We start from the raw sequence: 16,280 nt of genomic DNA, 5'->3' as shown, positions 1-16,280 counted from the left end.
CATCGGTTTTGCTGATTAAAGGGATACTCCACCGTTTTTTCATATTAAACTATGTTATTCCCTTAACTAAGACGAGTTGATACATACCTCTCTCGTCTCAGTGCGTGCACTTAATTGCTCTGACGCGCGGTGACATTTTGATAGCACTTAACTTAGCCCACTAAGCACAGTTCATTCATTAGGTACCAAACAGAGATCAAGTTAGAAGTGACCAAACACCTCCACGTTTTCCCTATTTAAATTAAGGATAACTATAATGTATGGCGGAATAGCACTTTTGAGAGTACTTAAAGTTAAACTTTATTGTCCTTAAAGGCAATTCTTTGTATAGACAGCAGTAGGAACAGTAGTATACACATACACATATTAACAACACAACACAACACATCAATTACCTTGAATTACAGAAAAATCGTTTAAAAACTTAATTGCCGCCGGTATGAAAGAATTTCTATATCTATTTGACTTACACAAGGGGAGTCTAAATCTCCGCCCTGAAGGAAGGAGTTGAAATTCAGCATACAATGGATGAGTAACATCAGAAAGCACTACCTGGCCCTTCCTAATTGTCCTGCACTCATAAATCTGTGAGATAGTCCTTAAAGGTCCCATGGCATGAAATTTTCATTTTATGAGGTATTTCAACATTAATATGAGTTCCCCTAGCCTGAATATTGTCCCCAAGTGGATAGAAATGTTGATCGGTGTAAACCCGAGTTCTGGCTGTCTCTCTCTGCCTTTGAGAAAATGACAGGCCAGACTAGCCAATCCTGAAGCCTCCTGGTTTGACGTCCAAGCAGGAACGGTTTCCTCCCTTTCCTCCACCCAGAGAATCTGGCACGCCCATGCAAACACTCGAGATCATTAACGTTACTTGTGAACGAGTGAACTGGCAGTTTCTCAGTGTTTGGATGTACAAATGAAAACAGAAGTCTTTCTTCAGTTCCTTCTGATCTGTGATCATTGATTTCTGATGTGTAGCTAATTATTTATTATTCGTGCACACGCTGCGGCTTCTCTCTCTCCCGACAGAACGGTGTTTTCGTGTTTTCTATCTTGTGAGTCAGTGTTTTGTACGTCCTCGTCGCGTCTATCTGTTCTAAAATGTGCATACAGTCTTTTCTGTTTAACATCAGCAGTAACATCTTTAGAGATAAACCTCACACACGCCGAAGCTCGGCCTTCAACATCCCCGACCCACAGTACTGCATCTGGCCCACAGCGGAGGCACCAAACGCGGCGTGAGATTAAGCAGAAGGAGGGTAAGCGTGAGGGTATCTGGGCTAGGCTAGCCAGCTTTCCCCACAATAAACTGGATTACATTCGATTACTGCTGTTGTGTCTTTGTTTGCACTGTGTAAGTTACTCAATGCGCATCACTGACGCTATTCATATGATTGGAACATATCTAGAAATAATGCTTTAATCAAACTTACTAACTCGTTCATCTCGCTGTAATGGTACATTGCATGTGTTACAAAGTTGGTAGAATAATGATGAAGAGGACTCGGTGTGACTGGGACTCGTGTTTATTCAGAACTCTCAGATACAAACACAATAAACTCGCGCTGACAGACAACGCTCTCATAACTCAGTAGTTACTATAAATAACTTTGTTAGCAATCGCTCCGTCTCCGTGATGTCCTGTTCGCGAACGAATCATTCTTTTGAATCGGTTCTTTTTAGTGAACCGAACCAGTTCACCAAATCGGACTGAATCGTTCTAAACGGTTCGCGTCTCGAGTCAGCGCTGATCCATAATTTACTAACTTTCTGACATGAGTGACAGCCCCTCTGACTAGAAATAAACTAATAACCTGAAGTATATTCTAGTAACTACAACAGTTCACCCTAAAATGAGACATGCTGAGAGAACTGATGTGAAGTGAACACAGGTCCATCTGTCTCTGGCAGACTCGTGCCTGCTCGTGCCTCGTTAAACCACGCCCCCTCCGCTCATTTAAAATGCAAAGATGTCAGCCAATCACAACAGTGGGCGTTTTTCCTGAAGTCTCACAGCAGACACGCCTCTTGAAGCAGGGCAGTCAGCCACAGGGCAAACAGCAGTATAGAAAAAATGCCTTTTATTTCTAAATTATGACATTTTATGATGTAAAAATCATACTAACAATATAAGTACACCTCAGGAAACACTATAAAATAATAGAAAAATGCCATGCCATGGGACCTTTAAATCGGTCCCCACTATCTTACTGCACATTGTCACAATGCTTGTCAGCTTCCTCCTGTTCTTTAAATTAAGGTTACCATACCAGCAGACGATGGAAAAACTTAAAAGGGCTTCAATGAAGCATGTATAAAACATTTTCATAAAAGAAACATCCATGTTAAAAAGTCGAAGTTTCCTTAAAAAATGCATACGCTGAAGAGCTTTTCCTCTAATTATATCGGTGTTTTCCTCAAATTGTAATTTATCGTCGATTATAGTCCCTAAATATTTATATTGTTTGACTACTTCTACCTGCTGTCCCTTTATGATAGAAGGCAACACAGGTGCAGAGCTCTTCTTACGGAAGTCAATAAGCATCTCTTTTGTTTTTGAAGCATTAATATTTAAAAATGAATCATCACACCATTGAATAAAATTATCGATCACTGGCCCAACATCTGGCTCAGACTCAGTGAGAAGAGACACAATCACAGAGTCGTCCGCAAATTTAACAATGTGTCTCCCATTAAAAACACTACGACAATCATCGGTGTATAAAGAAAACAAAAGAGGAGACAAAACGCAACCTTGTGGCGTACCCGTGGAGGACATCAAAATATTCGACACCACTCCATTGACCCTTACTCTTTGGGATCTATTAGTTAAAAAATCCACCAGCCAGCACACAGTATTTAGATCTAGTTTAAAAGTATCAATCAATTTCTTTGCCAAAATGTGAGGCTGAACACAATTAAAAGCAGAAGAAAAATCTATAAAAAGCAAACGTGCATGACTTTTCTTGCCTTCTAAATGTCCTAAAATCATATTCAACAAGGTACAAGTGGCATCATCAACTCCTCTACCAGATCTATATGCAAACTGCATAGGATCAAGTGCTGGCTTAGTTAGGGTTAAAATCTCCTTCCTTAAAAATTTTTCAAAAGATTTCATAATCAAGGAGGTTAGTGCAACAGGCCTGTAGTCTTTAAGAGAAGAAGAATTTCTCTTTTTCGCAATTGGTACCACAATGGCATCTTTCCATAAACGAGGGACCTTAGAAAAGTTTAATGATTCATTAAAAATAAATGAATAAATCCCTGAGAGCTGCTCTGCACAGTTTTTCAACAACCTACCACCAATGTGGTCAGGGCCTGGACTCTTTCTAACCTTGACCTGACTAAAACAGCTACGTACATCAGCCTCATTAATTTGAATTTTAATAGGAGTGTTCTGAGTCACAGAATTTCCCCTATATTCAGACAATTCTCTTGAAAAATCATGATTGTCAAAACGTACATAAAACGAATTAAAAGCATCTGCTAATTCATAATCAGATTTCCCTCCAAAACTAATACATTTTCTCTTCTGTTTAGTTCCGATAATAGACTTCACTCCGTCCCAAGCTACATGAGACTTTCCATTTGTAAACATAGTTTCTATCTTTTCCTTGTACCGCAATTTTGCTAATTTCACCTCATTTCTAACTTGTTTATTGGCCTCTTTGTACCGAATACTATCGCCTTGTTTAAAATAAATATTCCTTAAGTTAATAGAATTTTTAACTTGTTTAGTAATCCAAGGCTTATTGTTTGGAAAAACTATACATTCTTTTTTATGAATTACCAAGTCTTCACAAAATTTGATGTAGCTAGTCACAGTTTCAGTAAGATCGTCTAAGTCAGTACATTCGGATTTGAACAAGTCCCAATCAGTACATTCAAAGCATCCCATCAACTCTTGAATTGAGTCTTCAGACCAAACAGGAACTAATTTCTTCTCTGTTTTTTCCCTTTTTAAAACAGGTTTATAAGTAGGGGCTAGATAAACAACATGATGGTCAGACTTGCCCAAAGGGGCTCTTAATGACGACTTATATGCCCCCTTAATAGACCCATAACAAAGATCCAAACATTTTCCATATCTGGTAGGACAGTCCACATATTGTTCAAAATGTATAAGTGATGTCTTCATTTTACAATGATTAAAATCTCCCATCACAATATTAGGTGCATCAGGGGAGATGCTTTGAAGCCGGTGTACCACTTTACATAAAATATCCGAGGCATTTTCCACATTAGCCTTTGGGTGGATGTATACAACAGAAATAAATATTTGTGGAAACTCCCGGGGCAAGTAGAAGGGGCGGAGTGAAATCGACAACAGTTCAATATCGGGAGTACACACAGATTCTCTCAAAATCACAGACCTGCACCAACGCTGGTTAACATAGATGCATACCCCTCCACCCAAGGATTTTCCCGTTACAGCAGCATCCCTGTCCAACCGCACTGGAACACCGAAGCCATCGATTTCCAAATCAGAGTCTAAGTCATGTTCTTTAAGCCAAGTCTCAGTCAGGGAAATAACACATGCATTTCTATAATCAGAAATAAACCGGACATTTGCTTGTAATTCGTCCAGTTTATTCCTGAGAGACTGGCAATTGGCCAGGATTATTGAAGGGAGTGGAATGCGATTCAATCGCTGTTTATGTAGTCTCTGCCGCAATCCCCCTTTCTTCCCCCGCTTCCTCACCTTCTGGCCAGCAGTCTTTTCTGTACGCACACTGGGAAACTCACTCCTTAAGATTTCTGCAGGCCAGTCGAGGATTTGATCCAACACGCCGTAGTCAGAAGCACGGAACTGCACAAGGAAGTCATGACTGTATTGAAGGCGCTCTCCGTTTCCACGCTGTCCTCTCGCAAAATAGCCGAGGAATAGGCAAATAATCAGCAGGTTCGCAAACGTGCGATATATCATCATGATAGTTCAGTATACACAATCCAATCCAAAAAAAGACGAACAAACAAAAAGACGAACAAACAAACAAACAAACAAACGTGTTACTACGTTGACGCTACTGCTTCCACAGGTCGCCACAGTGCAGCGCCCCCTTCGACTCTGCGCAGTAAAAAGTCACGCCTGAAATCGAAGTACTAAAAAAAAAAATGCTATTACGCCATACATTATAGTTATCCTTTTTAACCCACTTAGAAAAGCGCCATGTTTTATTTTGTGTCACCATACTTGATCGTTCAATTATTAGTGTAAGTGTATTTAAATAGGGAAAACGTGGAGGTGTTTGGTCGCTTCTAACTTGATCTCCTAATGAATGAACTGGGCTTAGTGGGCTAAGTGCTATCAAAATGTCACCATGCGTCAGAGCGATTAAGTGCACGCACTGAGACGAGAGAGGGACGTAGGGCTGTAACGATTTGACCAAAAATAAAAATCTCGATTAATTGAACATTTGACCTCGATTACGATTAATGAGCGATTATTTTGCTTTTTTTTGTTGCTTTTTTGCCCTCATAAGGTTTTTGAGTAAGTTCACTGATAAGGTTTGTACTGTAAATATTTTCTACTATTAAAGGTGGATTTTTTTTTCTAATGAAAAAGTGCATTTCTTTGTGATTTTAAAATACTTGAAGGAAACGGTTCACTTTTAGCAGTTATTGTCTATGGGAGTAGATATATGAGAGTGATTGTGTGTGTGAATTAGTCATACCGTCTCTATTTATTATATACTGAAGCTGTGGTTTGTACTTACTTCAAAGGTATTCAAATGTATGCCTATAACGGTTGAGTTTCTAAGCTACTTTAGTGACTTTAGTCACAGGACGGCGGTGACACTGCGTTTCTGCGCGCGATCTTCACGTGATGTGCGAGCTTCTGTCTGAGTGTTCGTTTGTCACAATATATCAGGCATTAGTTCAACATAATACACATCTGATGGTCGAAACTCGCTTTCAAACTGGCAGGGCTTAAACCACATACAAATGACAAGCTTTGTGAGGACTTAGGTGAAAGATCTGCCTTCAGGGCGCGCGCGCGCGTGTTGTCAGAGACGCGACACGACTCGGCTCTCTGTGTCACAGAAAAAAAGCTGAGCACTGAACGGATACGTATTGTTGTTTTTGAATAGTGCACAATCGCTTTAAATGTTGAAACTGGCAAGCTTTAAACGCATGTACTTGACAAACTTTATGAGCATGAAAGTGAAAGCGATCTGGCTTCGGGTCTTGCGCGCACCGTCTTTGTGTGTGTGTGTGTCAGCGCGTAGGCTATAAGAACAGCAATTAACTGACCTGTATAAACTGTGTAAAACATGAAGTTACTATAGTGATTCTGGGCATCTATAAACACAGATAACTGCTCCTGCATCTCTGTGTGTCTACAAACTGCACTTGATGTGACTGACGGGGCGGAGTCACGTGAAAACCGAAATAACCGACATGGGAAAAATACGTCGGTTAGAAGTTCTGAATGTCGGTTTCGGTTATTTTTCGATTAATCGTACAGCCCTAGAGGTATGTATCAACTTGTCTTAGTTAAGGGAATAACATAGTTAAATATGAAAAAACTGTGGAGTATCCCTTTAATCGGCACCGATTGTTCCACCTATCAACTATCGATTATCTGCAAAAATCCACACTGGTTTTTCCGGGTTGCGTCCGTTGCTGGAGTGGCTGAGAAGGGTGCGCTGTCATTACACAGTACAAGAGCTCTGAGAAGGGTCTGCTAGCATTATATAGCACGAGAGCGGCCTCTAGAGGCGAAATAACAACTCAATGACGCCTTGTGTTTACATTCACACGTGAGGCTGCACGGAAAGCACATGCTGCATGGAGAGAGCGCTGCACATCAGATGTGCGTTTAAAACACGACATTGAAATGGTCTGAATACAGAACACTACTGTACTTGTTGCCAAATCATTTTAAAGTAATTAATTTCTTGACTAGATGCTGCATTAACAGGTAAAGAACAGCAGTGTGTGTTTGTCAACGAGCCTGAGAGGACTCTTAACATTAGCAGTACCTCAAGCAGTTAAAACAATGTGATAAAAATACACGCAAGTCCGACCCAAATGTCTCATAAATAAAATTAGTGATGTGAGAAAGCAAACTGTATCGTCATGCTGCCGACAGAAATATAAACAAAGCAGAAGCGCATTCATTTTTTATTATCTCCTTCTAAAAAAGCAGACTGTTTGGATTTATATGAAATGGTAACACTACAATAAGATTCCATTTGTAACATTAACTAAGGTTAATAAATGGTGCGGAAGTATTGTTCATTGTTAGTATGTTAATTTCAACATTAAATTGAGTTTGAATTTTGATATTGATCTGTTAACCTTGGTTAATGCACTATGAACTAACATGAATGATCAAGGTACAATTGTATTGCTCATATTAATACATGCTGTAAAAATGTATATTGCATAATGCTTATAGTTCATGCAAGCTAATACATCCTTATTGCATAGGGACTTGCATAGTGTTACCTATGAAATATACGCATGTTTCTAGGTTATAGGTAAAGAAATATTACATTTATATTATAAAGAAATGTAATATTATAATGTTTAGATTATTTTCTGAAGAATTTGTTCGGTTAGAACTTCTCATTTTAATATTCATATTTATATGTTTTAAATTTAGCACATTTTCATGGATCAGTACTGTTTTTATTATTTCTTGTTATTAAGTTCAGCACTGTTTTACTTAATCCAGTATCCATTTTAAAAACTATCGGTCGATTAATCGGGTATCAGCAAGTGCGGTCCATCCTAGCTTTCGGTATCGGTAAAATCTACTATCGGTCGACCTCTACACCAGTACTTTCCTTATTTTCAGGTAGCCAAAGCGAAGCTCTAGCTCCTGGTTACAAAAGCAGTTGGAGAGTTTTTGACTACATCAATAATAATTGGGGGGGGGGGCAACTGTTATATTACAACTGTTATATTACAACTGCCACAGTTGTAATATAAATCTTAGTGAAAAACACATATTCCCTTATCTTATAATCTATTATAAATGTATATATTATAAATAATTATAAGATAATTGGTCCGTTCCGTTCATACGGGAACTTGGTGCTTATAAAAGCTAAAGAACGCACAATGTATATAATTAATATCCTGATTCGTGTTTCCATTAACCATGTTAATGTAGGTATTTGTAGGCTACTTGTTTGAATTGTATATTAATTGTACAATTGTGCATTAAATATACTATATATATATCCATTAATTAAACTATATTTTACGATATAGAGGAACAAGTTGACTTCGCCTGCTAGGGAGAGATTGCTCATGTTTTTTTTCCCCTTCTCGGTCGCACCGCTGGTTTAAAAGAATTAAAAAGAGAAATGATCTTCTCTCTGAACAGGGCCTGCCACTGCCTCACAGATGCACAAATTACTTTTTTGTCTACATTTCACGTAGTATATGGTGCATAAGTGAGAGCGCGCAGAACTTGTCATTTGAAGGCGAAAAAACTGCGTTTGAGACTCGTGGCAGCAGATTCAAGCAGGTGTAGTGATTGGACTTGTGATCGTGTTAGAAAAATATCCAAGAAAAGTAATGCATTTGTGACCAAATATTCTACAAGTGTGCAACTCTCATTGCATGGATTCACATATTAATTTACGGATGTGACTTCACATTTTTGATACAGGTGTGTTAAAGAATTTTGCACCATAATTACTGCAGCAACTGTAGCAAAAATGTTAGCGTATGAGTTTCTTCATGTGTGATTTGTAGAACAGGATTTGTGCACCTGCAGTGAAGAATGTGTGAAGGTGTAACTGGTGTGTTGTGTTTGTAGGTGAGAAAAAAAAATCTACAAGTTTACAACTCCTAAAATGTTTTTCTGTGACTTCAAATTTTTTGATACACATGTGTGGATATGCTCTACAGATACAAATTCCACTATCACACGTGTTCAGTTGTTTTGCACCAAAAATACCTTCATACTTCTGAGTGGTAAGTTTAGTCTTTATTTTCAGTAAGAACTTGCAAAACGTAACGTCAGTACTATAACTTCAGCCTACATGTGAACTACCATATGACAGTAACTTTACACGTTAACGCATAACGTCAGCAGTCACAACTTTGTTTTTAGCATTGTGAAAATATTTTAATCATTGTAATGCGTCACCGTATGATTTTACAATGATAGCTTCTTCACTTTGAGTCACGAACTCTAAACAGCAAAAAAAATGTAAATATGTTGTTTGTACAGTAAAGTTTTTTTTAACAAATTGACTAGATGCCTTGCCAAATGACTATCGTTTCAACTTAAGTGGCGGAGAAGGTGACGTTAGCTAGAAGGATCAAGTGAGCTATAAGCAACTAAACTAACGTTGTTAGCTCCTGAGTTATGTGTTATTGATGAAATATAGGCTAAATTATAATTTTACCAGACAAAAGGGATTGCCATATGCATCTACGGTTGTATTTTGTAGATTTATAGGACAACACTGGTAGGAAAAAATATTAACCTTTGTCATTTGTCATACCTCTTATGTATGCTACTTGGAGTTTCCTATTGTTACTGTACTCGCATCTTGATATTATCGTTAATATCTCATTAAGAAACTTTCTATTAATCAGAAATTGTTTAGACAGTCAATAAGTGGGTAAAATCACTACTTACTGCTAGCAGGAATATAGTTTGAATTGCCGCTTCTCCAGTATCCGACACTGAGTGAAGCCTTTTTGATATTGTCCCAGGTTAGAAAAACTGTCCGTGGTGAAATGGGCCGAGCAAACGAACTACTTTGAATTAAATTGTTGCAGTTATAGATAAACGTCAACCATGCCTGTTGACAGTTTTGTTCTGTGGGAAGGGTATGAAAAGTCCTCACGTTCCCCTGCACAGCCTGGAACATAACATTTATTTCCATGATCTGCCATTTTCGCTATCCTCGCGTCCCGCTTGTTTCTTCACAATACCTGCAGATACGCAACTCCCGATGATTCGGCTGTGCCGTTCCGCTTGGCCTTGAACATGTGCTGGCATTTGCAAATGTTGGGGGCGTACATATTAATGACCCCGACGGTTGCGTCAGACTCGCTGTTATGTTGATATTCGCCTGTTTTTCACAAACGAGATTTACATATAAAGGAGGAAGCAATGGTGTTTGAGACTCACTGTATGTGATGTCCATGTACTGAACTCTTGTTATTCAACTATGCCAAGGTTAATTAAATGTTTCATTCTTTAATACGGGACGTTGTAATAACGAAAGGACCCAGGATCTTGCGCTGCACTTGAAGGCAGCATTAGCATTTGTCTGGTCATCTGATTCTTCACAAATATCCGTAATTACTGTAGAGCTGGACATTTGAATAAGGATCAAATGACTGAGTTCAGCTTTGAGAATGAAACCAACCTGTTTGTTCCTCAGTTTCTTCAGGTGTCACTCGGAACGTTTCTTCAATATACACATCTTCTCTCTCCACTTTCTTTCTTTGTTCCTCAGTATGTTCTTGTTTGACTCTGAATTTTCCCCCAATCCTCACGTCTTCTTGTTTCACTCTGAATGTATCCTCTATCTTTACGTCTTCAGTCTCCTCTTTGATAAACGGCATCTTTATGATAGTGTGTCACACGTGGATCGCTTCCACCTTTGTGGCTGGACACGTTATCCTGTTTAAAATGAAAGAAAAATACATCTAAAATATATATTTACATACATTTATAATTATAAAAGTTAATATTTAGTATTTAATTTGTACATTACATTTAAAAATGTAAAAGTTGTCAATACATGACATGTTTGTGTTTGTCTTTCTCGTTGCATTAACTCAATATGCGTTCTTGTCTGTACTTGTGTTCTTGTAAATCGTCATCAGTTGCTGCCCAAGTTCTGTTCCAATTCAAAGTTCACATCTAGCCAAGTACAATCCCCGGATGTGTCCTTGATCCGCCCCTTTTATCGAGGATGCATCGAGAAGTGACTTAAGCAGACTTGAGACTGCCAGGTATCCCAGAATGCATCTCGCCCCAACCAGCAAGAGTCAATAGCGGACGAGAAACCCCACGTAATTTAAAAATACTACTGTTATTGTGTCACGAAATGTAGTTTTAAGACTTTTTCAGGTGAGAATGTAGTTGTTTAAAGCTCAAATCTGTGGTTTATTTATAATTTATTTTTGAAAATTTAATCTGCCGTTTTCGGAGTTGTGAGATCCAGTCGATCAGCAAGAGCAGCCTTTCCTCGGCTAGACCTTCTGGCTCTGATGTCTCTGTAGTGGTTAAGATATATAATTTGTCTCATGTAGATCTAACAGCCGATCTTTGGTCTCATGGATCTATTATTTGTCCCATGGCAAATTGTTCTGACTGAGGGCTAAGTGAAGTTTCATAACTTTATATTTTTAGAATATTTAACTTTACAGAGTTGTAGCCTACTAGCACTGACTTTGTATGTTTGACAGAATTATTTGCTTTATTATACTTTTATAATGGCTATTATTGATTACACATAAACTGACATTTAACAAAAAGAGACTAGTTTTGTCATATTTAATTTTATTACAGTGATAATCATATGCACACTTATTGCCTGAACCACATAATAATATGTTTAATTTTTTTTTAAATGTAAATCAAATGAAAAGAGGGTTGTTTTATATTTCGTTTACATGTTGTCGGCTACACACAGTGAAGATAATCAATGTATGCGTTACCTGAACCACATTTGTGTGGCTATTAATATGTTAAAAACAAAAAACTAAATGAAAAAAGAGGCAGAGTGGTGTTTTATGACAACAATAAATCGTTTTGTAGCCTAAAATATACATACAGGAGTGAGAGCGAGCTGAGTGACGCTGCTCCGTTTGCAAAATCACCGGGCTCGTGTCCGTGTCTTCCCGCCCTCGGGACGGGAGTTCGTTCTTCTGAGACGAACTTGGGAAGTCTGAACGCAAGTCAGAAGTTCGTGAACTTGGTATTGAGAAACGGCCACTGTTTTGACCATCAAGTCCGCTGAATCGAGCGCTTCGAATCACTTAATCATTTATGACAAACTGACAAACTTATTCATGATATTGGGAGTGAAATGAGAGGCAATGTTTCTGTTACTCGGGTGCAGATGCGCTTTACTGACACGTGCATCAATATTAAATAAAATATACAATAAAAACAGACGTAACGGTTTGCATTGATTTAAACTATTTAAATGGTTTTAAAACACTAACCTTTCCTCAGCCGAAGCACAACAGACGCAGGAGTACGACGGTTGGCATCCAAATTCAAAGATGCAGACACTTCTTCTGACGGCGGTCACGTCGTCGCACCAAAATAAAAGTCCCATTGGCACGCTAAAATACGCATGGAAATGTACGTACAAAAGGCACCTATGAGATTATATTTAACAGTCACGGGAATGTATTATTATTGTTTTAAACAAGTCAGTCTTCTTTGTTTGATGCCATTTCTAGTGCCATAGCAAAAACGATTATTTCCCTTACACATTTGTAGCGTATGGCACATGTAGTTTTGGTGCTGCTATCCTGAGGGCATGAGAAAAATGCACAATGCTTATGCGCAATGTTACTTATTACACAAAAATCTTGATTATGAATAATATAGCCTATTCTTATAATGATTTTTAAAGCATAATTCTTACAAGGACATGTCAGACATTGGAAAATAATCAAACTATAGGTCTAGGTTATGTCACTGTACCAATATTCCCTTGGTAGGTAGGTAGGTAGGTAGGTAAATAAATAAATAAATAAATAAATAAATAAATAAATAAATGTTGTCTGTATAAAATCATTAGTGTTTTGCCTTTTAGACAGAATCACATGTATTAGATGTTATTCAAACACTTTCATTGGTAGTTATTTTCAGCACATCGTTGAACAACGTGTATAATATATATTTCACCAAGAATTAAACTCTGGATGCTGCTGATATATGTTTTATTATTGAATGCACATACTTATTTCTATGCACTTTTGTAATTTTAGAACAGGGCTTTTATTTTGGTGTGGCGATGTGACGGCATAAAGGTGCGCCGCTCCTGCTTCTGTTGTGATTCGGCTGAAGAAAGGTTAGTGTTTTTAATCATTTTAAGCAAGCCATTCTGGTAATTTAATAGCTTTATCAGTAACTGTAAAAGGAGTGTTATTATTGAATGTAACATTGCAATGCATTATCTAACATCAATGCACGTTCTTTTGTGCATGTAAATCGCATACAGTGGTTAAAGTGGGATTTGGCAGGTGGGGGAACCCTCAATTTTGTGTAGGTATACAACAGGGAAAAATGACTCGCCGTGTGACAACATTTTGAGCATTGTGGTATAGCAATACTTCTTGGGACAAGAGTGTCACTGGCACCAAGTATCACAATACTTATTTACTTTATATTTTAATGGTTTTATTTTGGTCCATCTACCTCTACACTGACATGATGATACTATGTTAAAATAATATGGAACACAACCTTGTTTTTCACATTGTAAATTCAAACATAAAAAGGGGAAGTATAAAAATCCTTAACATTTAACAAACCAAAATGGCTGGAGACACAACTACAATAGAAATAAATAGACACAGCCTAAATAGGCCTATTGCAGTCTCAATGTCAAAATGCAGAATCAAAAGTTTAGCTGTATCATAAAACATAAGAAACAACAACAAAACATACAATGTATGATGGTCAAAATATTGTCTCACATCCAGTAAAAATAGCTCCCGTATTGACTGGAACTGTGACTTGTACTTTTCACTCCACTGCAACCAGGCCAGGATTAAGAACACGCGGGGCCCTGGGGCAATAACAAACCCAAGGGCTCCCATATTAGCTGATCTTGGTGCCACAACGTTTTCTAACAGAATTTTTTTTTTACTAAATCGTCAAAGCACAGAGATACAATGAGTAGCTATATAATGTCTGAATATTCAATTTTAATATTAAGTAGGCCTATAAATATTCCAAGCTGCCACACATTAACATCATACATGCATTAACTCCAGATATGAGGTCAAAGCAAACATGTTTCCAGAAACAGCAACAACTTTTGAGTATAAAACTGCCTTAAGGAATTTTAAAAACGGCGAGGTCCCAAATTCGAGCTATTGATTTACATATGTGCATTTTAAGGTGTTTGAAGGCTAAAATAAATAAATAATAATAAATAGCTTTTATCTTGTCACACCTGTTCTCTCCTCATTTCCATGACTCTTTCTTTTTCTCTCAGGCTCCTTCTCTTGTCCTGTCTCTTCCCATCCTATAGCTGAGCTCTGACTAGTCTTTTCATTTTCAAAGTAAACATAGGGTCAACTGATATTTTTAGCCTATATTTTATTAATTCATTGAAGGCTACGAACGCTAGGTAAATGCGTTTAATAAATTAATTCACAATATGTACACACGCATTCATTATTCTATGCCTAATCTGGTTTAAATTATTTTACAACATTTATTATATAGCTACACCTCGGAAAAATACAGGTGAGCTGACTACGGCCATGATTACAGTCGTGTAGGCAGCCTATAGTTTACCTCAACACATCACTTTATATGGTCGGACTCTGAGCTGTTCAGTCTGGTTCAGCTAGTTTCGCCACAGAGCCTTTACTGTACACATGATGTTGTGCTTGTATTCAAACGGATAAAGCGACTGCCTGGTGCTCGTTCAATAGAGTGGCGAAAGCGCCGAACGAGTTTGTCAGCGCTGTGCGTGAGAAGATCCAGCTGCTCTCGCGCTGTGACCGCTGGATCTATTTAGTTATTAATTTATCTGAGGTGCTGGAACACAGTTCCAGACCGTTCCGGACCACTTTAACCCCTGATCGCATCTACACACAAGTAACAGAAAAGGTGCGTCTCATTCACTCTCTTTAACATGAATCAATTTGTTCTAAACATGGGCTGTGTCCAAAACCTGGAAAATGCTGCGTTCGGAGGACACATTTCAAGGTAGGAAGGCATTAAGGCACGTCAGAATCTAATGTTAGCTTCACTTCCTGTCTCCTGAGATACCTTCATCTGATCGAGTTTTGAAGGCAGCATAAATGTATCCTTCGCTGCCTTTGATATCCCACAATCCTGTGCGTTCTATTCTGTGACAGTTGAGCTAGAAAAACAAGAAAATGGCGTCCGAAAGTTGCGTTTGCTGGTCAGTTTGTGTGTAAATGTAAATTTTTGACCAACATTTTCCACTTCTGATGTCATTTCTAGCGAGATATTATTACTGCAGTAATTAGATATTTGCTCACTTACCACCAAAGCTCTCTGTATTTTGCTGTAGATCATTGAACTGTTACACTGCCTTAGAAGTCTGAATCAGTTTCGTGAGGTGCCTTCATGCTCAAACGCTGCCTTTCAAGTCATTGTCTGATAAGGCAACAAGTCAGCTGCTAGGTTTTCGGACGCAGCCTTGAACTCAGTCATGGAGCTTTTCGAAACAGTTTTTCACAGTCAATTGAACCAAAAGATTCGCTAAACGATTCAGTGCTTCAAAGCGCTTGAGTCAGTGCACGTGATGGTCAAACTGTAAATGCAACGAGAGAGTGTACAAATTGTATTGACAACTTTTACACATTTAAATGTAATGTACAAATCATTGAGTCTTGAGATAAGGGACAAAACATGTCCCAAACACAAAAAGCCCTATTTATGTTAAAAAAAATAAAAATATCAACACAATAATAATACTCAGGACATTTCATTGCTTATACTTATAAATAATTTCTTTAATATTATTTTAAAATCACTCACTATACTTGGAAACACATGTAATCTAACCTGTCCTCAGCATGAGGGCACAATGTAAAACGGCCAAACAAAGTGTTTAAAAATTAAACAAATTACATTAAAGGCAGAGATCTTTAAGATATCAAACAATACAAAAAGTAAATATTGAATTATATTTTCATTTAAAAAATAGCTATAAAAGTTGTGTCCTCACATTAGTATTTCCTTTTCATTGTGGATCTCACAGTCGGACACATAGTCTTGGAAGTTATAGATTTTTAAAATATTTTAAACAAACAATATTGAAGTCTCTGCAATCACATCCTTAATATGTCAACTCCGTCATCGCAGTGTCTCAGTTTCTGTAAGTAGTTGTGGGATAAATCTTGCCATTTTTACATGTTTATTAAGGCAGCTACAACTGAGGGGGAAAAAACTAAATTGCTCCACTGTACAACACGTGATTAAGGTGGAAAAACATAAAATTTAGTCAACTCCCATCAGGTTTTATGAATGATGGTTGACAAGTGCTCTTAAAAAAATGGAATAATGTCATTTAATATGTTTTTTTGCATGTGGGGAATTCTTCTAATGCTGTTTTTATGAT

At 37.8% G+C, this 16,280-nt stretch overlaps 1 protein-coding gene across 1 annotated transcript in view; it reads left to right on the top strand.

Moving 5' to 3' along the window:
* The window catches only part of LOC307126529 (uncharacterized protein), a 1,210,917-nt gene that overhangs the window by 959,202 nt on the left and 235,435 nt on the right, over positions 1–16,280 (top strand). The gene's annotated exons all lie outside the window — the stretch shown is intronic.

The sequence above is a fragment of the Gobio gobio genome (genome assembly GCF_949357685.1).
Source record: "Gobio gobio genome assembly, chromosome: 5".
NCBI classification, from domain to species: domain Eukaryota; kingdom Metazoa; phylum Chordata; class Actinopteri; order Cypriniformes; family Gobionidae; genus Gobio; species Gobio gobio.
The sequence above is the reverse complement of the archived record's forward strand: the minus strand, read 5'-3'. Positions and strand labels throughout refer to the sequence as shown.